We start from the raw sequence: 24,187 nt of genomic DNA on the forward strand, positions 1-24,187 counted from the left end.
GGAATTTCCAACATTCCCTTCCTCCAAAGAAGGGGAAATTAAGTTGATACGGAGATAAGAAAACCACTGGCAGCGACACTGGAATACCGTGGCTACTGAGGGCCGTAATCAGGGAGTTAGTTCCAGCATCCCCAGACACAAAGATGGGGGCGGGTAAAAAATGCCCACGCCCACCCACCCCACCCCCATTATTAAACTGCACGAAGGGGCTAAAGGAGCAAAGTAGGAGGTCTCCTCCGCTGCCCTGCCACAGGTGAGCATCCAGCCTCTGCCCACCCCCGACCCCCGTCCGGGCACCGCACCCCACTCCAGCTGTGCCTGGGGAGGGTCCCGCCGGAGCGCAGCTAGGCTGGGCGAGGCATTACCTGGTCGGCTCCCGCACGCCGCCGGGCTTCCGAGAGCCTGAGCTCTGCTCCCAGTGCCGGCTGCCCCCGGTGACCCAGCTCCCGCGGAGGCCGCTTCTCCTGCCGTGCCTCCCCTCGGGCCGGTGTCCCCACAGGCTGGTCTCGCTCGCGGAGTTGCAGCTGGGCTGGGAACTGCCACGTCTAACACTCTCCCGGCTGCGCGCCCCCGGCGCCCGGGCTCGGACCAGCTGCCGCGCTCTAGCCGGCGCACGCGCACAAACGCCGGCAGGGCGGGGCCTGAGGCGGCGCCCGCCACCCAGAGCGGCACGCGTATTGGCCGCGCGTCCTCTCTTTTTTTTGTCTTTTTGCCCCTTCCTGTCCGTCTTGTTTGCCTGTTCCTTTCCCTCCAACAGATCAAAGATTTTAATGCTGTTGCTGAATCAGAGCAACATTTTCACCGTGGAGCCCCGTAGGACGGAGGGAGTTTGTATTGAGAGTTCATTCATTCTTTCGTTCAACAGGTTGCAGATTCGGCTGTTCATTCATTACATATTACTTGAGTAACTAGGATATTTCAGGTACTGCACTGCCGATACCGGAAGGTACCCGCTTCCCGGATCTCGAAGAGATTACAGTCTAAAGGCGAATCTGGCACGTGTACACGGGCAACTTGATGACGTACTCGTGCGATGCCCTAGAGAGGAAGGAACGCCCAAGGCAGCTGTCAGCGCGGCGCAAAAAGGGAGGAAAGGATGTCCCAACTGAAAAGTATGGGAAGACGTGTCTTCACTGAAGCTAGGATTGCTAGATTTCTGTGTATTCCTTCAACGAATGTCTACATATTCGTTGTCTGTGAAGTAGGATGACTGATCCCACCCCAAAACAGGGATCGCTACATGTATAAGCACCCAACGTTTAGCTCGCTGTACTGTGAGAAACAGCTGAGAAAGAAAGGCGACCTATGTGGGACCTGAAACTTGACCTCTCTCTCTAGACTTAAAAATCAGGACCATCCGGCTGCTTTCTCACAACCCCCCACTGCTAAATAGAAAGACCTTCAGACAACCCGAGGTTTGGTGTAACTACCACTTTTTTCAAACTTAGAAAGGAAAACCAGACCAGTGTTTTGTTTTCAAAACACACTTTTTTCTGGGGTACAAGAAAGTGAAAGCTACTTGACAGATTCCTTTAGTGATGAAATGCTTAGGTATTAGTAAAAACTTACATGAGTATGATGCTTCTGCTGAAATGCTCCATGAGTTTTGCAGACATTTTATGTTGTTCCAGGGTAGTGAAGACTAATGGTTCCTTTCCGCATGTTACTTTTGTAAGATGTTAAGGTGTGATGCCCTGCCCACGTCCAGTTCAATACTGGTCAGGTTTGAAAATCTGCAATGAAAACTTGGTTTTAAATTTGTTTCTTATATTCTCAATATGATGAAAATATTTGATGGAGTTTAGGAAGCTTTGCCTTGTTGAAGCAGTACAACTTGTAAGAGCAATTAAAAAAAAAGTTTTCATATCACAGCCATGACACAATGTAGGAGAGAGTAGAGTTGTGTTCTTAGGGTCTTTCTGTTCTAACTTTAAAAGGAAAAGAAAGAAGAGAGTCAACTCTGCAAAGACTATACAGAAAGAAGGAATTTCCTGACAATACTCAGGGTTCTGTCTGATAGGTGGCCTTTGGAAAGTCAGAATTATGATGCTCTAAGCATTTATGTAACTTAAGAGGTTTCTAATTACAAAGCTACAGTTTGAAGCAGCTTTATATTAAAAAAAAACTGAAATGGCCAAGATTTGGACTACGTTAAATACATGGAAGCACAGTAAATTAGGCCAAGTTAAGTGGGGCTAGGGGAAAGGGTACATGGTAGGCTGAGTAGCAACCAATAACAGTAACAGTAGAGTTCAGGTGTTCTACAAGGTCCAACACCAAGGTGTTTCTGGAATTACTTTTTTACAAATAACAGCTTTATTGAGATATAATTAACAATCACCCATTTAAAGTATACAATCCAATGGTTTTTAGTATGTTCACAGAGTTGTATAGCCATCACCACAATCAATTTTAGAACATTTTCATCCCTCCTCAATAAACTCTATCCATTGGTATAGTAACTCCCCTTTCCCCCCTACCTTCCTCATTCCACAGTCCTAGGCAACCACTGATTTACTTTCTGTCTATAGATTTGCTTATTCTGTACATTTCATGTAAATGGAATCATACAATACGTGGCCCTTTGTGATGATCCTTTTACAAGTTCATGTTGTAGTATGTATCAGTATTTCTCTCCTTTTTATTGCCAAATAATATTCTATTATGTGGATATAGCACATTTCATTTATCTACTCATCAGTTGATGGGCATTTAGGTTGCTTCCCCCTTCTGGCTATTATGAATAATGCTGCCATGAACACTTATGTACAAGTTTTTGTTTGGATGTATGTTTTCATTTCTCTCGGGAATTTAATTCCCAGATCAAATAAAAAATGTACTAAAAAAAAAAGACAGTCTGGCTCCAAAGGCTGTGCTCTTAGCAACTATGCAATATTATCACTCTGTATGAAATTTTATTTTTAAAATAAAATATGCAATGTCAAACCACAAAAAAAAAACAAATTAAAATTGAAATCAGTTGAGAATATAACTCACCAAAGCTGATTCAAGAAGAAACAGAAGAGAAGTTAAACACAGAGCTACCATATGACCCAGTACTTTCACTCCTAGGTAGAATTACCTTTTTTTTTTTTGCGGTACGCGGGCCTCTCACTGTTGTGGCCTCTCCCGTTGCGGAGCACAGGCTCCGGACGTGCAGGCTCAGCGGCCATGGCTCACGGGCCTAGCTGCTCTGTGGCATGTGGGATCTTCCTGGACCGGGGCATGAACCCGTGTCCCCTGCATTGGCAGGCGGACTCTCAACCACTGCGCCACCAGGGAAGCCCTAGAATTACTTTCTGAGTATCTCAGTATCTTGCTCTGAGTGTGCTACATCACTTATGGCTTTGGCCACCGAGTGGGCAGTATGACGTTGCACTGCCAAACCAGTTGACTCAGGTTTGAATCCTGGCACTATCACTCACTACTAGCTATGTGAGTTTTATTTATGTAACGAGTTTTTATTAAGCACCCACTATAAGCTGGATACTATTCTAAGTGCCATGGATACAAAGTCAGATGTGATACCGCTCTGGCTGTTAAAAGTTCATGGAATAGTATAGGGATGGGCAAACTATGAAACCTGGCCCACCTGCCTGTTTTTGTAAAGCCTGTGAGCTGAGAATGATTTTTACATTTTTAAGTGGTTGAAAAAATCAAAAGAAGAATAATACTTTGTGACACATGAAAATTACATGAAATTCAAATTTTAGTGTCCATAAATAAAGTTTTATTGGAACACAGCCATACTTTTCATGAACATACTCTGTGGTTGCTTTTGCACTGCAATGGCAGGGTTGAATAGTTGTGACAGAGACCACAAAGCCCACAAAATCTGAAATATATATTACCTGGCCCTTTACAGAAAAAGTTTGCCAACCCCTGGTCTGGTGGGACCTACAATTCTAGTTCAGTGGATTAGCATTCTGTGAGAAGATTCAGGTTGCCCCAGGAAAATGTAAGAAGGGACACTTAGCCCAGACTTGAAACGTGAGAGCTATCTCCCGGTAGAGGGAGCATGTTCCCTGTCTAAACCTCAGTCTCCTCATCTATAAAAGTGGGAGTAATAATAATAGTAACCTCAAAGATTGTTCTGGGTATTATATGAGATAATGCAGACAAAGCACTTAGTACAGTGTTTGGCATATAATAAGTGCTCAATGATGTTTTGGTGCCATTGTCATAACCTTCATTATTAATAGCATATTTGTGACAATTGAATGTAAGTAGATAAAGTCTAAGGATGAAACCCCAGGGAACCCTACAATGGGTGCAGTTTCTAAGCTTACTAACCTTGGCTCACTTGTACATGTCAGATACATTCTTCTCATTGTGATCATGAACATTAAAGGATATAAAATAAATGAAGTGCTATGGAATAAGGTGAAATAGAGCAGGGTAAGGAGGCTTGGGAATGCTGAGTTGGCGGTGGAGAGTATTAAATGGTGTAATTAAGTGATGATAGTATTATATAGGGTAGTTAGGGTAGGGTTCTGAGGGGGCTCTGGAGGCAGTTCACTCAGATCTCCTTTCAAAATAACTTGCTTCAAGGAATGTAAGGGACTGACAGCCTTCAGTTGTTATGCCTTTGGGCTTGCCAGGGTATTCATGCCAAAGCCAATGCCTTCTCAGCAGTTCCAAGCCAATGGCTGAGTATGGTGGAATACTAAAGTCACAGTATTTCTATGCAACATGGGACCCCTCTGTAAGAAATCTTTCCTCTGGGGTTCCCATTGCCCTGGCCAAGACTTCCTCAGACAGCTGCAGTGCAATTTGAGGCTCATCCTACCCAATCCTCCTGCCTCCTCCAGGGCTTTTCACAGGTGTCAGATCTGCATGTCACCTGCCTCCTGTTCCCTCTTTTATATTCTTCACATGTGTTTTCCCCAATAACTCTCTTGTACATCTAATTCCACATTGGTGACTGCTTTTCAGGGGGCCTGAATTGATACAGCATCGCAAGGTGTGATCTGAACAAAGCCTTGAAGGAGGTCATGGGGGCAGCCATGGGGGCCTGGCATTCCATGCAGAAGGGAGAGCCTCCAGAGTCCCCATGTTAAGAAGGAGGGTGCCTGGCATGCTCCAGGAGGAGGAGACCAGCAAGGGAGGAGCTGAGGGAATGAGGAAAAATTGTAGGATAGAAGGGCAAAGTGGGGAAGGAGATGGTATATGATACTTTAGGCCATTTTAAAAGAGTTTGATTTTTATTCTGATTTTTTAAAGGGGTCATTTCAAGTTTTGAACTGAGGAATGGTAGGATCTGATTTGCTTTTCAATTTTTTTTTTTTTACTTATATGCGAGGCGGCATCTCTTCATAGAGAATCTGGTGTTCAGAAAACATTTATTTTACAAAGTCTCAGTGAGATTTTAGGCCTCAGAAATTTATCCTTCAATCATTTGGTTTCCCGTAAGTTTTCTCGGTGCTGGTTAAGGTTTGAGGAGGAACAGCAAATGTAGCTTTAGGACCTACTATAAAAGTAGGAGGAAAACTTGAATCATGACAGCTGCATGGCCATAGTTCTGTATTCATAGCTCACCCCTTATACCATATTCTTGGTGACTTGAAAGGTTTTCCAATTGATGAAGTAAATGAGATAAGACTCAGTGTTTTTCTTGCACTGACTTTCTTGATCTAAGCAAAAAAGTCAGGAGAACAGGCACTTAAGAGGTGAATGAAACCCAATTTTTATGTAACAAAGTGCTTATAAGGAAGGTACTCTCACCTTCACAATATTGAAAGCTTATCATGTGATATTCTATCACAATCTTGCTATTAAGATTGAATTGAGAAATAAAAAGCAGCTGATAATTCACTAAAATAGGAAGAAGTAGAAATGGTACTCACAACTTAATTGAAGTCAGTGCTTAAATATATGATCATTAACAAGAAGAAATGATTTTCCTTTGATTCCTTCCTTGAATCCACTTACTTGATTACCTAGAAAAATAATGCAATTCTATATTGTTAATTATAAATTAAAATATCAGAAATTTAGATTTTAGAATATTATATTTGTGACAGAGACTGCTTATTTTTCTGGGATATTATCCATTCTTCTGAGTTTCAGCTGGTGTGTGATTGATTACTCAGCCAAAGACAGCAGCCCTAGCCTTCTTTACAACTGGTTTTCATTCTGTGATGCACTGACCAGAGTGGAAATTATGTGTGCAACTTCTTTGTCTCATCTTTAGAGTTTCCATCCCAATTCTCTCACCTTCCTGCAAGCTGAGATGTAGACATGGTAGCAATCAAGGCAAATTAGCCATCTAGATGAGGACAATTCTCTAGGGGTGATGAAGAGAAATAAGATGAAAGGAACTCTGGTCCCTGGATATCTCCATGAAACTCATGTCTACCTCTGAGCTGTTGTATGACAGAAAAATAAACTCTAGTTTGAGCCAGTGATTTTGGGTGGAGGAGGGACCTCTTACAACAAATAATTATATATTTTAAATTAGTATATTACAAAAAAGTAATACCTGTCAATTGTACATTGAATATACTAATTTAAAATATATAATTATACTAGTCAGAGTAAATCTATCATAAACAACAGATCAGCATATATACTAGAATAACAAGGGTACTATGGATAAGACTGAATTAACCAAATATGAGAAAATGTATAGACAGTTTGGTGATTCTATTGCTTTGATGGAGTCTAGCATTAAAACCTGATGGGTAAGGATGGAGTTTTCTTTTGAAGGGAGCAGATGTTTCTATCATTAATCAAAATGGATAGTGTTTTATTGGCCAAGAACGAAGGTGATTTTCCGGACTGAGGAAGGAGAGGGTTCCCTCTCCCCTTCTCCTAGATCTAAAAGTTCAGTCTAGACTTAGAGACACAGAGAAGTCTGCCACCATGCCAGTTGGGGAGTAGGTCTGGAGAGCTCATCCTGGCCACAAATGTCCTGTGTTGGTGGCAACAGTAAGAGCAGAAACCCATTTCCTCTGGAGCACCCTGCAGCCTCTACAAGCACTTCTGAGTCCCATTCATCTCCACAAACAGGCATTGAGAGCAATTGTTTAGAGGTGAGTAGGGCAGGGTTCTTTCTCACTTTGGCTCTGATGAATTGGAAGCCTTAATATTGTTAAGAAGTCAATTCTTCCCAAATTCATCTGTAGATTCTTTGCAACCTGAATCAAAATCCCAGCAAGAGTTTTTTCTTTTTTTCTTGAGAAAATGACTAGCTATTCAAAAATTCATATGGAAATATGAAATACCTATATTAATCAAAACAACTTTGAGGGACTTCCCTGGTGGCACAGTGGTTAGGAATCCTCCTGCCAGTATAGGGGACACAGGTTCGAGCCCTGGTCCAGGAAGATCCCATATGCCGCGAAGCAACTAAGCTTGTGTGCCCCAGCTACTGAGCCTGCGCTCTACAGCCGACGAGCCACAACTACTGAACCCACGTGCCACAACTACTGAAGCCCGTGCGCCTAGAGCCCGTGCTCCACAACAAGAGAAACCACCACAATGAGAAGCCTGCACAAGAAGAGTAGCCCCTGCTCGCTGCAACTAGAGAAAGCCCTCCCACAGCAGTGAAGACCCAACACAGCCATAAATAAATAAATAAATAAATTTTATTAAAAAAAAATCAAAACAACTTTGAAAAAGAACAGAGTTGGGGAACTTATATCATCTGACTTTAAGACTTATTATAAAGTTACAATAATCAAATAAGTATGGTATTAGCAACAAAACAGACAAAAACATTAAGGAAACAGATTAGAGATTCTGGATATATTTATATATAAATACATATATATATTTATATTCCATTGATTTTCAACAAAGATGAAAAAGGAGAACAGGCTTTTCTTGTCTTTCCAATAAATGGTACTGGAACAATTTGATATTCACATGCAAAAAAATGAACTTCAATCTGTACCTCCTACCTCGCATCATATTTTAAAATTAATTCAAAATTGAACATAAATCTTAATGAAAAACCTAAAACTTTAAAATCTAGATCACAAATACTTTTCTCCTGTTTTCTTCTAGAGACTTTAAAGTTCCAAGAACAAAAAAACATGTCTGTACACAAATGTTCATCACAGCATTATTTGTAAAGGCTCAAAGCTGAAATTAACCCAAATTTCTATGAACAGGTGAATAGGTATACAAATTGTGGTATATCCATACAGTAAAATACTCAACAATAAAGAGGAATGAACTACATGCGACAAATGAGTGAATCTCAAAATAATTATGTTGAGTGAAAAAAGCCAAACAAAAAGGAGAACAGAAGATTCCATTTTCATAAATTTCCAAAAAATGCCAACTAATGTATAGTGACAGAAAGTAGGTCAGTAGTTGCCTAGAAATGGGGAGGGGGCAGAGGGGGGGATTATAGAGGGGCAATGGATACTTTTGATGTTGATGGATATGTTCATTTTCTTGATTGTGATGATGGATTTACAGGTGTGTGTGTGTGGTGTGCGTGTGTGTGTATCTCAAATTGTGTATTTAAATATGTACAGTTTACTGTATTTTAATTACATACTTTTAATTGAATTTATTGTTTTTTCTACAGGCTTGATATTTTTGTGATATTAAGATTTTCCAACCCAGACCATACTCAGTTGATTGCTTTGCCTTTGGGCCCTTCAATAAGTTAGTATAGATTTTTTTGGTTTCTGTTTTTTGTTGTTTCTTTTTTTTTAATATTGGTCCTGTATTTTTCTTTTTAGTTTAATTCTTTATTGCTATCTGTTTTATGTGTGTTTGCTTTTTCTCATTTCTGTGTCTGTTTATTGACAGTAAGGGAAAAGCTATTGATTTTTAAATATATATGTGATCAAATTATCAAATTCTCTTTTTTATTACTTTAAAACTGATTTTTTTAGGTGTACAACTACATCATCAGCTCTATATATTTTGTATACCAGTGGTTTTACAAATTATTTCATTTAACTTTTTTTTTTTTTTTTTGCAGTACACGGGCCCCTCACTGTTGTGGCCTCTCCCATTGCGGAGCACAGGCTCCGGACGCTCAGGCTCAGCGGCCATGGCTCACGGGCCCAGCCGCTCTGCGGCATGTGGGATCTTCCAGGACCGGGGCACGAACCCGTGTCCCCTGCATCGGCAGGCGGACTCCCAACCACTGCGCCACCAGGGAAGCCCTCATTTAACACTTTTTATTGCACTCATTGAAACTTCCAAAATAATGTTGATTAATAAATGATGGTGGGCTTCCCTGGTGGCACAGTGCTTAAGAATCTGCCTGCCAATGCAGGGGATATGGGTTCGAGCCCTGGTCTGGGAAGATCCCACATGTCGTGGAGCAACTAAGCCCATGCACCAGAGCTACTGAGCCTGCGCTCTAGAGCCCGTGAGCCACAACTACTGAAGCCCATGCACGTAGAGCCTGTGCTCCTCAACAAGAGAAGCCACTGCAATGAGAAGCCCACGCACTGCAAAGAAGAGTAGCCCCTGCTTGCCGCAACTAGAGAAAGCCCATGCGCAGCAACTAAGACCGAATGCAGCCAAAAATAAAATAAATAAATTTTTAAAAATTAAAAAAAAAATGATGGTGAACATTTCTGTTTGTGCTCTTAAAGGAAATGGCTTTAGCACATGTATTCAAATGATGTTTTAGGTAAAAGTGATAAACATCACAAATACAGAAACACCTGTTCTGGTTTGCTTTCCTTTAGTATAAAGGTTGGAAAGCTAAAATAATATTTTCCAGAATTCCTTGCATTGAGGATTTTTTTCATTCTTTGATATTTTCTATATTTTTCAAATTTTCTACAATGAACACATAACTTGACCCAAGTACACATAGCTGGTAAGTGGTCAAGCCAAATAAATATACACAAGTATATCTGTCAAAACACTGTCCCAGTGAGCATGGTTGCTTCTCATTGGATTTATTATTGTATTGTAATTGCATTATTTGTTATCTAAATTTTATTTGCATTATCTATCTCACTTGGAAGATTGAATAAGAACAGCCCAGCATACATGCTGGCACTTGTCTTTTGGTGATATCACGTATATATTCTTTGCCTTTGCTGCTTTTAGCCCTGTTCACTTGTAACAAATTCTACTTGTTGCTATAATGTGATCCTTTTTGTTCTTACTTTGTTACAAAGCAAGCTACTCATTTGTTGAGGAGGGGCAATTTCAATATTTCAGAAGCTGATTTTGTCCCTCTCTGCTCTTACACTTCAGGTGTGCCTCTACCAGATGTTAATGTGCTATATGAAGGTGCCTCTCTACTTAACCCAGATTTCACAGGATAATCAAATGTCAGAGTTGGAAGAAGCCTTAAAAATCATTCTAGTCTATCCAGTATTTTCATTCTCTAGACAGGAAGGCTGAGGTTCAGATAGTCAAGCTCAGAGTCACATGGATTCTGAAAAGCTAGGAATAGAATCCAGAACTGTCCATCTGCACTCCAGTGCCTTTTCCATGATTCCAAACTCCCTTCATATGTCCTATATTTTCATCAAAAAGCCTATTTGGGGCTTCCCTGGTGGCGCAGTGGTTGAGAATCTGCCTGCCAATGCAGGGGACACGGGTTCGAGCCCTGGTCTGGGAAGATCCCACATGCCGCAGAGCTACTAGGCCCGTGAGCCACAACTACTGAGCCTGCGCGTCTGGAGCCTGTGCTCTGCAACAAGAGAGGCCGTGACAGAGATAGGCCCGTGCACCGCAATGAAGAGTGGCCCCCGCTTGCCGCAACTAGAGAAAGCCCTTGCACAGAAACGAAGACCCAACACAGCCAAAAAAAAAAAAAAAAAAAAAGCCTACTTTAAGAGTTAAGTAAATTTGAATTCTAACTGCATTTTAAGAGAATACTTTGAAGCAAAATTTTATAAAAGAATTCTCTCTCTCTCTCTCTCTCTATATATATATATATACATTAAAATGCATAACAAATAGAGAGGGGGAGGGGAGAAGGGAGGGGAGGGGAAGGGAAGTCATCCATTTATGGCTCACTTTAACCCAACACTGTACACAGTCCTTGAGTTCCTGGGAATTTGGCTCTTACCTTCTGTCTTTCTAGGTTCCACACCTTCTTACCCTGGATTGCACTGACAGTTTCCAAGCCGTCCAAGGGAAGATACAAATCTGTTTTTGTAGCACAATGCTTTAACTCTAAAAGCCAATTCTTCTGCCTCCAAATTTCAGCTTTAAGATCTCATCATTACAGAAAGCAGGTGCAAAGTGTCACTGAGTGGGAAGCAGAAAGTGGGAAATCAAAACCTTCTCCTTAGATAGGATGACCTTCCATGTACTCTCTTGGAGAGGAGGAACCGCCTCCTCTTTCTGTCCTGTTTAAATGTATCACTAATGTATCTACTGTTTCTACTACAGTTTTAAACCATTTATTGCCCCACTAAATTGACCATACAGTTTACAGTGAAACAAAATCTTTTTTTTTTTTTTTTTTTGCGGTACGCGGGCCTCTCACTGTTGTGGCCTCTCCCGTTGCGGAGCACAGGCTTCGGACGTGCAGGCCCAGCGGCCATGGCTCACGGGCCCAGCCGCTCCGCGGAATGTGGGATCTTCCCAGACCGGGGCACGAACCCGTGTCCCCTGCATCGGCAGGCGGATTTTCAACCACTGCGCCACCAGGGAAGCCCGAAACAAAATCTTTTAAATGGAAATATAAATGAGGGAAAATCTGATTTGTTAGATCTCACCACTCTGTCATAAAACTTCGGCTTCACTAAATCTTGATAGTCTCATTATCTACATAAAGAACCCAAACTTCTATATTCTATATTCTCTCCACAAATGTTGGCTAATTTCTCAGATGGTTTTCACATAACCTTTTTTTTTTCTAATTCGTCACTGCCTTGCTTCCTTATTTCTTGCCTCTCTCTATTAGCCCTTTTAAAAGAACCAGCTCCCTGCTCCCATGCATCAGGTGCTTACAAGGCACTGAAAAACATCGCTGCAATTACAGACTGATGAAAAAAATATCTTATCACTGAATCACCTGAGTTAGCAAATGAGTGGCACTTCCCTGTCTTTATAATCATTGTTTCTGCTCTTTGCATGAGTGTGATAGACTCTGAAGTCTAAGCTCCTATGTAAATGTGTGACCCGTCACTTCTATAACTGGGATAATGTCTTCCTCATGTAATTAGGCATTAAAGGTTTGAACATTTTGCATTTCCTTGGTATATCTCCATCCAAATTTGTTTTTTTAAAGATAAGACAACAGGCCCCAAATGGAGTCACTCATGCTAAGCTCCACGTCACCAAACCAAGACTTAATTACAGTTTGGGCTCTCCCAGAAATGGAATCTCCCACCAGTCAATCAGGAGTTGCCTGATCAGCAGTAGCGAGGTAATCTGCCTGATAGACCCGTGCTGCCTGATAGACCCGTGCCATCCCCTAAAGGAAAATAACCTTGCAGTGACCAATTTGCTTTTTGCCTGATAAAACTTCCTTGTTCCCACTCCCTTCTACCTATAAAAGCCTTTCATTTTGTGCAGCTATTCAGAGCTTCTTTCTATCTGCTGGATTGGATGCTCACTGATTTGGGGGACTTGAGCTCAGTAATAAAGCAAGTCTCTGGCAGGCGTATCTGTACCTCTGATATCACTTGAATTCAGGGGATGGCAAATACAGCTGTGATGTTGCTGCTTAAGAATTTTAATCCTTTTAAAAATGAGCTGTGAATAACCAGCTATGTTAATATTAAAGACTAGAAATGTGACTCAGTTTGAGGAAAAAACCTCTCAAAACAAAATACCTCTGTGATATAAAAGAATGTCAAGTCTATCAAAAATTAAATTTGCAAAATATTCAAGGAATTCCAGAAATATAAAATTATTTGTGAAAAAAAAGTTTTGAAAGGACATAATACACACATGGCGATTCGACATGTGTTTTGTAAACCTTGGCTCTTTTTTTTTGCCAGTTTATATGTAAAAATATTAGAAGAAATATGGATTTGGGTTCTTTCTGCTAGATATTTAAATTTTCTTTGCTTTTTATTTAAAACAAGATGAGCCCTTGCAAAATGCTTTATTCAGTATTTTGTGCTGTGAAGAGGGAAAATCAATTAAGAACAGCTTCAGAAACAGATTTCACATGCTAATAATCACTTTAAATGTTATTATTAAAAGAAGAAAATAAATATGTTACTTAAGCCAATGTGAAGAGAAAAATTCTTAGAGGAAATGTATCTCTAGAATAATGATGAAAGGTGAATTGGTATCCTTTGTTGATGGGGCAGAAAAAGACATTCCTGGATGAGAAAACACCTGAAAGTGGTCATGGAAAAGTAAAACAACCTGGAGTCATTTTGAGGACTACAAGTTCTTTAATATGGCAGAATCAAGAAACAGGTTTGCGGGGCTTCCCTGGTGGCACAGTGGTTGAGAGTCTGCCTGCTAATGCAGGGGACGCGGGTTCGAGCCCTGGTCTGGGAAGATCCCACATGCCACGGAGCAACTGGGCCCGTGAGCCACAACTACTGAGCCTGTGCATCTGGAGCCTGTGCTCTGCAACAGGAGAGGCCACAACACTGAGAGGCCTGCACACTGTGATGAAGAGTGGACCCCACTCGCCACAACTAGAGAAAGCCCTCACACAGAAACGAAGACCCAACACAGCCAAAGATAATAAATAAAATGTGACACCTTTATAAAAAAAAAAAAAAAAAAAGAAAGAAATAGGTTTGCTATGGGCTGTGGAGGGTACCTGCCAAGCATTAAGGATGGAGAAGTAATCAAGGGCCAGGTAATGGATGGCATTTTATGTTCCACTAAGGTGTTAGGGAATCCTTGGAGGGGGCGGGCATCAAAGAGTTTCAAGACAGGGAAACATGATTAGATTTGTTGCTTTTGTACCATTGGCTTTAGCAGCAATAAGGAGGATGGAATGGAAGGTTGTGACACTAGTGGCAGAAAGAACTAAGAAAATACCAAAATAGTACAGAAAAGAAAAACAAGGAAGAGTGGTGATGGAAGGGGATGAAATTGAAAGAAGATAGGGGAGGAAGGTGAGAGTGAAGATTAAAGTGACTCTGCTGTTTTTGACCTGAGTTATTTCTAAATATGGGGGGATGCCAAGAAAGGGGATATAGGAGGTGGAGTGGCTTCTGGGAAAACATTTATTCCATTTTTGGTTTGTTGCTTTCAAGATGTCCAGAACATATAATTCTAGAGCTCAGGAAGGAATGTGCGATAAACATCTGGGATTCAGCAGCCAAGAAGTGAAGTTCCAACCTTGAAGATGGACATGATTGTTGAGGGAGACATATAGAGTGAGAAGACAGATCCAAGGACAAAACTGATGGAAGCATCAAGATTTATGAAGTGGGAGAGAAAGAAAAGCCAGAAGGGGAGAGGGAGAGGGAGAGTTAACAAGAGAAGCAGGAGAGAATGGTGACTTCCTTATATTTCAGCCAACTGACCTCATTACTCATTATTTCCTGAGAATAACAGATGCTTTCCTGTTTCTAAGCCTTTACGTATGACTTTTCATCCTTTCAAAAAGAGTTCCTCTTAAAGTCCTACTTTTCAGAGTCTAAACTGGAATACCAGGTCTTTTGTGAAAACTTTCTGTATCTTTTCTGCCATAATCTCTCTTTCCCCTGTTTTCCCAGTAGCACCAGTGTCATGAAATTAGACACAGTTGTATTATTTTAGGCAATCTTTATATATTAATTCCTTTCAAAATAGGAATAAGGCCGTTACATGTCAGTGTAAATAATATTTTAATGAAAAAATATATTTTCTAAAACAGAACAATTTAGTGAGAAAAGTAGCATTGTTTTACATTTTTTGCAAACCTCTTTAATGCCTGGCTTACTAGAAGACAGTTGGATTATCATAACCACTTTTGTATTAAATCTGTTGAGATTAGCTGTTTGGCTGAAGGACAGAAAGAAAATTCAGCCTTATAGAGATAGGTAGTTGGAAAAAGGACATATTTAATAGCCTTTTCAGAAAACTGTGGATATTCTTTCTTTTTTGGATATACACCAAAGCTTAACAAGGGGTTGTTTCTTAAAGGTTAGTTTGTAATGTGAACTCTGAAACCATATCAATAAAATTTTCAGACTGTTATATTAAAATCCATTTGTCTATCTTGCAATTTGGATGGCCATTTTCTACCCATGTGTGATTTTTGTAACATTGCTTACACATTTGTCATTTGGAAAGTATTGATCCACTGAGTTATGCAAGTCCTTGAAATGTTGACACTTTTCACTATCACATTTGTTCATATTACTATCATATTACGAATCGCATCAGAAAAGACTTTAGATATTGGGAAACTGTCAAACTCACAGTGGTGGATACAATTTTTCCAAATTTTCATTTTTACTCAAAAGCTCAAGTTTTATCATTGGAAACAAGTACTGTGTTATTTTCTTCAATGCAAGAGTCTTACATCATTAATTTTCAAGAAAATGTCATACCATTCTACTCTGAATATGAATCCTTTGTATATATGCCTTATGCTTCCTAAGGGTAAGAGGAAAGAATTGGCTCAATTCCTATTTGTATTTTCCTTTCAGCTTATAGCTAAAGTTCTTGGGCTTAGTAGGTCCTCAACAAATATTTGTGGATTTGAATTGAATTTATTTCCACTGTGAATTTAAACTACTTTAGGGTTTTCATATGCCCCAGTATGCCTGAGACAATCCCCATTTATGCCTATTCCCTTGTACCATCCACTTTAGGATTTTTTTTCCTGATTTAAACAAGTAGTGTTAAGTATTGTATTAAAATAAGCGAAGATCAATTTGATGGGCCTTTATTTTGTACTTGCAATTTCTGCTGTAGTCTCATCTAGAAGTATGAGGCTAATATGCAGGGAAAAGAATTCTCTGTTTAGGATATATAAAGAGAGTTGCCTGGTTAGAGAGAACATCTTTCTATTCCAGAACCTTTCTAAATATATATTATATATATATATATAATATATATAAAAATATACATATATAAAATAACAACTGCTGTTCAGGATAGCATGTGGAGTCTTAATTGATAAAATGATGTGCCCTTGGATTCAGGCGACTAGGAACAGTTAAATCCTTCTGGTCTTGGGGGTGGAGGAAGAAGTATTCAACACGGTTGCCCCTGCAATCTATTTGGTGTTCTAGCCAATTATGCCATGGCCCATGCTACAGATTTCATGATGTAACAAGCTGCCAGGCTGCTAATCAGCAGGGTCATTAGGAAATGTGGGTAATTACAGATTAGGTGTCCATGAAATATGTTCAGGAAATAGAGGCTGGTTACCATATTGTGTACCGAGAGTGGTCTGAGTGCTCTTGCTACAGCAGTTTTGTCAGTATCCCATGGTAAAAATCTTTAAAATTTTCTTATTTTGTTATTCATGCCTTTATAAAAATTGCAATAAACTCTTTTGACAGTAATAGGCTAAAAGCCAAGAGTGTTTCATGAAAAATTAAGTACTGAGTTTCTGTTTCTCAAGAAAGCTAATGTTGAAGGTGTAACTTTCAAAATTTTTAAATTCCCCATCCAACAATGGGGCCATAATTGCTGAGCATGTAAAAACTGAAAGTATCCACTTCAAAAGTTAATGTTATTTTAAGATGATTGTTCCTGGATATCATGATTTAACATGTGCAGCTGCAGAAGGTGTATTTACATGTCACTCTGCAGCAGGACTTTCCATTTGGATCAAATGATTTTACTTCTACATTTTGCTCATTTTAGATTCCCAGTTTTCTTATGATTGTACAAAAAGTGAAGTGATAGCTGTTATTTTATTAGTTCTAACAGGATGATAACTTCACAGATAGTTAAATGATGAGAATCTTACAACAACATATCAGGTGCTACAAATAAAAGCCAGCTAATTAAAAATGGTTCAAGTTTTTTTCCATACAAATCATGGAATCAAAGCAAAACTTAAGTTCATTCTGTTTAGATAAAGCATCTCACACTATTGTTAAAAACATTATAAATTTAGTTTAAAAGTTCAACATTGATATAAAATTATTGGCTTTATTCAGTAATAAAATGAACACAAATTTTGATGGACAACTTTGTAAAAACATGGTAAAAGCAATGTTCCACTAAATTAAGATATATACATTGAAGAAATGTGCTTATTGTATTGGTGTGGTACACACAAAATTCATAATTGCATCCTAAAAGAGCTGTGATGATCTAACAATTGAAAAAGAAGCTATAGTTGTTAAATTTTATAAATATTTTGTATGTACATGCAGTTAGAGTTACTAAACTGTATACTTTTTTTATTTTTTTGCAAATTTGATGTTGAAATTAAAAAAAATTCAGATTCAGTGTGGAAGTAGATGCTTTCTCTCTTTGCTACATGTTATCAAATTTTAGAAATGCTTGAGCCCTTAAGGAAGTTCTTTGTAAATCAATCTAAGTGCAATACAATATATTCAACTTACGTGTAAGTACTGACATAATGAAAGTTCAAATAGTGCAAGATTTGATTTTGAAATTAGATAATAGATCTTTGGGATATCTTGAATGTCCTTTGTGTTCCCACTTTTGTTGGAGAAAATTCTCTGTGCCAAAATAGAATAAAACTTAAAAGAATTTAAATTTGGCAAAACATTCAAAAGAATCATAGAGAGAGATAATTTGACAAATTTCATCTAATAAAACATTTATTGAATAAACATACTCTGAATGGAGGCAAAAAGAGAGTACCTGTGAAAATATTTTGGCTGAAATATTACTATATTTCAATATAATGAAATTAAAATGGAAAATACTCTCAATTTAGCATTATTATTGATCTGACCAGGTACCTCAGTAACTGTAGAGAGTATTTTCATAATTTAAAATAGTATGGGGGGCTTCCCTGGTGGCGCAGTGGTTGAGAGTCTGCCTGCCGATGCAGGGGACGCGGGTTCATGCCCCGGTCCGGGAGGATCCCACATGCCGCACAGCGGCTGGGTCCGTGAGCCATGGCCGCTGAGCCTGCGTGTCCGGAGCATGTGCTCCGCAACGGGAGAGGCCACAACAGTGAGAGGCCCACGTACCACAAAACAAACAAACAAAAATAGTATGGTTGACATAGAAGAAATCAACTGAAGATATTAACAGTTTCATATATATTAACAATAAAATACCATTTTAAAGATTGCAAGTAATTCTGTAACAAACTTGCAAAATAATAAGACCATAGGAAAATACCAGTGCTATGATATTAGAGAAATATGACTAAGAAACTGATACATGAAGACATAATGAGGATAATAATTCTGTATGTATCATTTTTACTATCTATATTTATCTTCTTTAAGTGAAGATATAACACATACCATAAAATTCACCTATCTTAAGGCTTAATGATTTTTTACATGTGTATGTGCATATAAGTGTGCAAATACCACTCGGATCAAGAGAAGAACATTCCAGCACCACAGTGGACTCCCTGACACCTCCTCCCAGTTGATTTAGCCCCAAATAAGTTACTACTGTTCTGACCTCTGTAACCAAAAAAATTACTTTTTACTCCTTTTGAACTTCATATAAATGAATATTATAATATGCATTCTTTTTTAAATTTATTTATTTATTTTTTGGTTGTGTTGGGTCTTTGCTGCTGCATGTGGACTTTCTCTAGTTGTGGCGAGTGGGGGTTACTCTTTTTTGTGGTATGTGGGCTTCTCATCGCGGTGGCTTCTCTTGTTGCTGAGCACGGACCCTAGGCAGGGTGGGCTTCAGTAATTGCCGTGTGTGGGCTCAGTAGGTGTGGCGTGCGGGCTGTAGGGTGCATGGGCTTTCAGTAGTTGTGGCTCGCAGGCTCTAGAGCACAGGCTCAGTAGTTGTCGTGCATTGGCTTAGTTGCTCTGTGGCATGTGGGATCTTTCCGGACCAGGGCTTGAACCTGTGTCCCCTGCATTGGCAGGCAGATTCTTAACCACTGCACCACCAGGGAAGTCCCACAATATGCGTTCTTTTATCTCTAACCTCTTTCAACATTGTAAAACTCATCCATGCTTTGGGGTATTACAGAGGTTTATTCCTTTTTGTTGTTGTATAGTATTCTATTATATGCATATACCACCTTTAAGTTATCCATTGCACTATTAGTGAACATTTGGTTTATTACCAGTTTAGGGCCCTTATGAGTAATACTCCTATGGGCATTTTTGGTATTTATATATACTTGGCAGGCACACATAGGTAATCATCTTTCTTGAGTACATACCTAGAAGTGGATATCACTGTGTCATAGAGTTTGGGATGTTTAGCTCTAGTAGATATTGCTAAACAGTTTTCCAAACTATAACTAACACTATCACCAGCAACATTAGAGTTCCAGTTCCTTTACATCCTTGCCAACAGTTCGTATTTTCAGTCCTTTTAATTATAGCCATTTTCATGGGTGTTGTTGGTATTTTATTACTGTTTTAATTTGCATTTCACTGTTATTAATAATATTGAACATCTTTTTATATATTTATTGGTGATTTAGACACCTTCTTTTGTGGAGTGCCTGTTCCAATCTTTTGCTCATTTAAAAAATTTTGGGCTAAGTGTCTCTTTCCTATTGTTTTATATGAGTTATTTCTTTATTCTGGACACAAGTCCTTTGGGAGATATATGTATTTCAAATATCTTCTTCCAATTTGTGGCTTCCTTTTCACTCTATTAATGATGGCTTTTGATAAAGTAAAGGTTCTTAATTTTAATAAAGGTAAATTGATCAGTATTTTATTCTATGATTAGTGAACTCTATGTTCTATTTGGAAATCTATGCTTTTCTCAAGGCTATAAAGGTATTCCATGTTTTCTTCTTGAAAATTCATTATCTGACTTTTCACATTAAGGTATGGAATGTTTCTATATATTTATTTCTCACAGTTCTGGAGTCTGGGAAGTCCACAATCAGGGCACAAGGCACTGGTGAGGTTCCACTTCCGGGTTCTTGGCAGAAGGGAGAAGGGGCACTCTGGAGCCTCTTTTATAAGGGCACTAATCCCATTCATGAGGGCTCCACCCTTGTGACCTAATCACCTCCCAAAGGCTCCATCTCCAAATACCATCATATTGGGAATTAGGTTTCAACATATTAATTTCTGAGGGATACAAATATTCAGTCTATTAATTCAGACTATTAATCTATCTTAAATTAATTTTTATGTAAACTAGGAGTCATATTTAATTTTTTCCAGTATTGTATCTCTTTTTTCTGGCATCCTTTTATTAAAAAGACTATCATTTATTTTACTGAATTGTAGTAGTGACTTTGCCATAGATCAAATGATTTTATATGCATGAATCTGTTTCTGGATTCCTTACTTTGTTATACTGGTCTATTTGCCTGTCCTTGAACTAACACCACTCTGTTATAATTTCTGTTGTTTCATGACGAACCTTGATATCTTTATGTTCCTCCAATCTCTTTGTTTTTCTTCAAGATGCCTTGGCTATATTAGGTAATTTGCATTTTCATATAAATTTTAGAATGGGCTTTTCAATTGGCACACACAAAAAAGTCTGAGATTTTGAATTGTTTGTAAATCACTCTGGGGGAGAATTGACATTTTTACTACCATGAATCTTCTGATCATAAACATAGAATATCCTTCCATTTATTTAGGTCTTTATAATCACATTAGCAATATTCTGTACAGGCTCCTGATGCGCAGGCTCAGCAGCCATGGCTCACGGGCCCAGCCGCTCCGCAGCATGTGGGATCTTCCTGGACCGGGGCACAAACCTGTGTCCCCGGCATCGGCAGGTGGACTCTCAACCACTGTGCCACCAGGGAAGCCCTGCACATCATTTTTTAGATTTATTCTTAGGAGTTTTATTTTTCAGTGCCATTTAAAATGCTATTTAAAATTTATTTTCATTTTCTAATTGTTCCTAGTATATAGAATGCAATTGAGTTTTGGATATTGATATTGTTTCCAGTAGCTGTGTTTATTAATTCTAATAGTTAGTACATTCTTTTAGACTTTTTACATACATACATACATACATAATCATGTCATCTGCAAATGACAACTTTACTTTTTTCCCTAAAAAAGTACTTTTTACTTTTTGTTATATCTTTTGTTTCTTTTATTTGTCTTGCCTTATAGCATTGACTAGTACCTCCAGTACAATGTAGAATAGAAGTGGTTATAGTGGTCATATTTATCTTAATCCTAACTCAAGAGGCAAATGTTTAAAATTAACCATTAAGTAAAATGTAGTTGTCAATTTTTTAAAAAGATATTCTTGCTGAAATAAGACAGTTCCCTTGTATTTCCAGTTTGCTAAGAGGTTTGGGTTTTTTGTTTTGTTTTGTTTTTCCTTGATCATACTTTTTCTGCATCTATTGAGATAACTATATGTTCTTTTCCTTTATTCTGTTAATGTAATGAGTTACACTGAGTTTTAAATGTTAAATCTATCTTGCATTTCTGGAATAAACTCCGTTTGGTCTTGATGTACTACCCTTTTTATATGTCCTTTATTAGATTTGCTCATATCTTACACAGGACTTTTGTGTCTGTGCTCATGACAGATTTTTACCTGTAATTTTCTGTTTTTGTAATTATTACACTTAAGCCATCTTTAAATGTTCAGATTAAAAATTTTAAATTTTTAAAATTTAAAAAATTTCCTTTAATGTATGTAGTTTTTTCCCAGAAAGACTTATATTTTTAATAATTTTGAATAAAACAATTTTTGGACAATAAATATTTCAAAAATATATTAAAATAAGTATAAATGATTTAATTTTTATCACTTTTACTATTTTTTCTCTTTCAAAAGTGTCACAATTTGATGATAAATTATTATGGTCCCCTATTAGTAGGCAAGGTTGAGTCTTCCTTGCCCTTAGGCTCTCACATTTTTTTTTTGCCTGTTGAAGAAATTATTTCCTGTTGAAGCATGACCCTTTGAACCTTTTCCTGAAACCTCAACATCTCCTATCCTTTCCCTGCTCTGAGCCTTAGCTCTTGCTATTACCCTCTACTAGAGTACCCTCTGAACTCCAGCAGTCTTTGCCTTTTGGCATTTTCCTCTTCCCTACATTCCAAATTAAATGGTCTCTTCTTCCTTCATTCCAAAAATATGAGATTTACTTCTCCTCTGGATAGATAATATTAATAATCACTAGCACATATTATAATCACTACATCAGGTACTATTTATTCTAAGTGCTTTTAATATGTTAACTCATTTAATTTTCCTAACAACCTTATGAGGTAGATATTATTTTTATCAATCTTTTACAGATTAAAACAAAAAAAAACCCTGAGTTATAGAGAGGTTAAGTAACCTGCCAAAGTTTATGCCATTAATAACTGGAAATCCACGTTTCCAATCTAAGTTGTTTGTTTCCAGACCCTGTCACCACACTGTATCACCTCAGGCAAGAGCTGATAACAATTTTCCATTTCTACTGTCACTGATGTAGTTTAGATCCCCTCATCTCTCACAGCTCTTTGTCAAGTCCTGGCTAATTGTTATTAGTAGCAGAGGCATCAGGACGTACATTCTATCTCGCACACTACTCCTAAAGTAACCTTCTAAAACACACATCTAAACAGCAACATCCAAAACATAACAAACCAAAATAACCACCAAAACCCCCCTCAATTTCTCATATATTTGCTTAAGAATGTTTGTTAGCACTTCACTGCTTTTAAGATAAAGTCCAAAGTCTACCATAGCACCGAGGTCCTTTATATACTACAGTTAAGGCTTCCTGCATCAGCTCTAGCATTCCAACACTGCCCCCGCCCCAGCCTTTATTCTCTAGCTACACCTCTCCATTAGTAGTATTGACCTAAAACAAACAGACTGCCAGACATTTCTCCAGCAAAGATGAGTTTACTCAGGATCAGTAGAGAACTGTCACGTAGGGTCTGCAACCATGGTGAGCCACGTGCAAGTTCCCACAGGGCAAGGGAAGAACACTTTTATAGAGGGGAAAAGGAAGTTGGGCAGGCTACAGGAAACAAAGAGCCCAGTGGCTTTTCATTGGCTGAGCCCTTGCTAGGAAAGGAGTCTGTCTTCTTCCTGTTGGGCTCTGCTATTGTCACAGGGCATGAGAGCTCCCCCTTCTAGTCTCTTGACTATTTAATTGAGGTTTCTGGGTGTTTTTGTTTTGTTTTGTTTTGTTTACAGTAGTTCTTAAACTTACATGCTTCCTTATGTCTCCATGTCCTTGTTAGTGTCTCTGTGCATCTGCATTATCCTTCAGCTTTCCTCCCTCCCTCCTTTTTTCCTTCTCTTCCTCCCTGCTTCCCTCCTTACCTACTACTACTTCTCTTTCTCTTCTCTCTCTCTCTTCTATCTACAAACTCCACCTCAAATATCATTTCTCTTTTGGCAGTGTTCCATAAGCACTCCTTTCATCACCACCCCCAGCATAATTTTTAATTCACCACTGAGATACCAAAAAGGAGTGAATCTACCTCCATTCCAGCACATATCATACAGTATGTTGTGATTTGCATTTATACCTGGTCCCACAACTAGCTAGTGAGTTCTTTGTGGGTAGGGACTATATGTTACCCACCTTTATTCCCAGCACTTAGCACTTTGTACAAGGCACATCGTAGGAACTCAACAAATATCCTGTGAAATGAATGATTTATTTATTGGATCACATAATGGGGTTGAACACATTGATGGCTCTCGATAAATATTTTTTGAAGCGAGTAGCCTTGTATCTTCTAGTTCCTTGGAGTTAGCAAATATCTGGTTCTGAGATGCCTATAGGTTTATCAGGGAGGATTGTAAAACCTACCACAGGACAATCAAGTCCTCCTCATTAGCAAAGCTTCATACTAAGCCACTCTTTATATTGAGATGAATAGAAATCACTCCAGATCACTGAGAATTTCAAATGCATATATACTAAAAAAGTTTCCTCCTGTTCTATTCTTATTGTGAAGAAGAGGATGAATAGAGTCTTCAATTACATAGAAATAATGGACATCCTCCTTTTACTTTTATTCTATGTGGCGTTTTAAATAAAGGATATGAATTTGCTTTGTTTTTAAAAACAATCTACAAAAATTCTTTATTCAACAAATTTATTCTTTATAGCTATAAAGGAAAAATATAGGCTTTTATTTTTATAATTAAAAAATCTTTGCTTCAAAATAAATTAATAAATATATAATTAAGCAATTTATATTATTATATTAAACTTGGGGCAATCTTTGAAGAACGTGTTATCCCCCATCCTTTTCCAAACATTAAAGGGACAAAATACAGACAAGCATTT

At 38.5% G+C, this 24,187-nt stretch overlaps 1 protein-coding gene across 2 annotated transcripts in view; it reads right to left on the bottom strand.

The window, feature by feature from the left end:
• The window catches only part of SEC24D (SEC24 homolog D, COPII coat complex component), a 109,569-nt gene extending 108,969 nt beyond the window's left edge, over window positions 1–600 (bottom strand). For both annotated transcript variants that reach the window (XM_081226235.1, XM_081226234.1), the window contains exon 1: window positions 366–600. The gene's annotated coding sequence lies outside the window, so the exon portion shown is untranslated. The remainder of the gene's footprint in view (window positions 1–365) is intronic.
• Between the last annotated feature and the right edge of the window lie 23,587 nt (window positions 601–24,187).

This window comes from Mesoplodon bidens, assembly GCF_964165515.1.
Source record: "Mesoplodon bidens genome assembly, chromosome: 1".
In the NCBI taxonomy this organism is placed as follows: Eukaryota; Metazoa; Chordata; class Mammalia; order Artiodactyla; family Ziphiidae; genus Mesoplodon; species Mesoplodon bidens.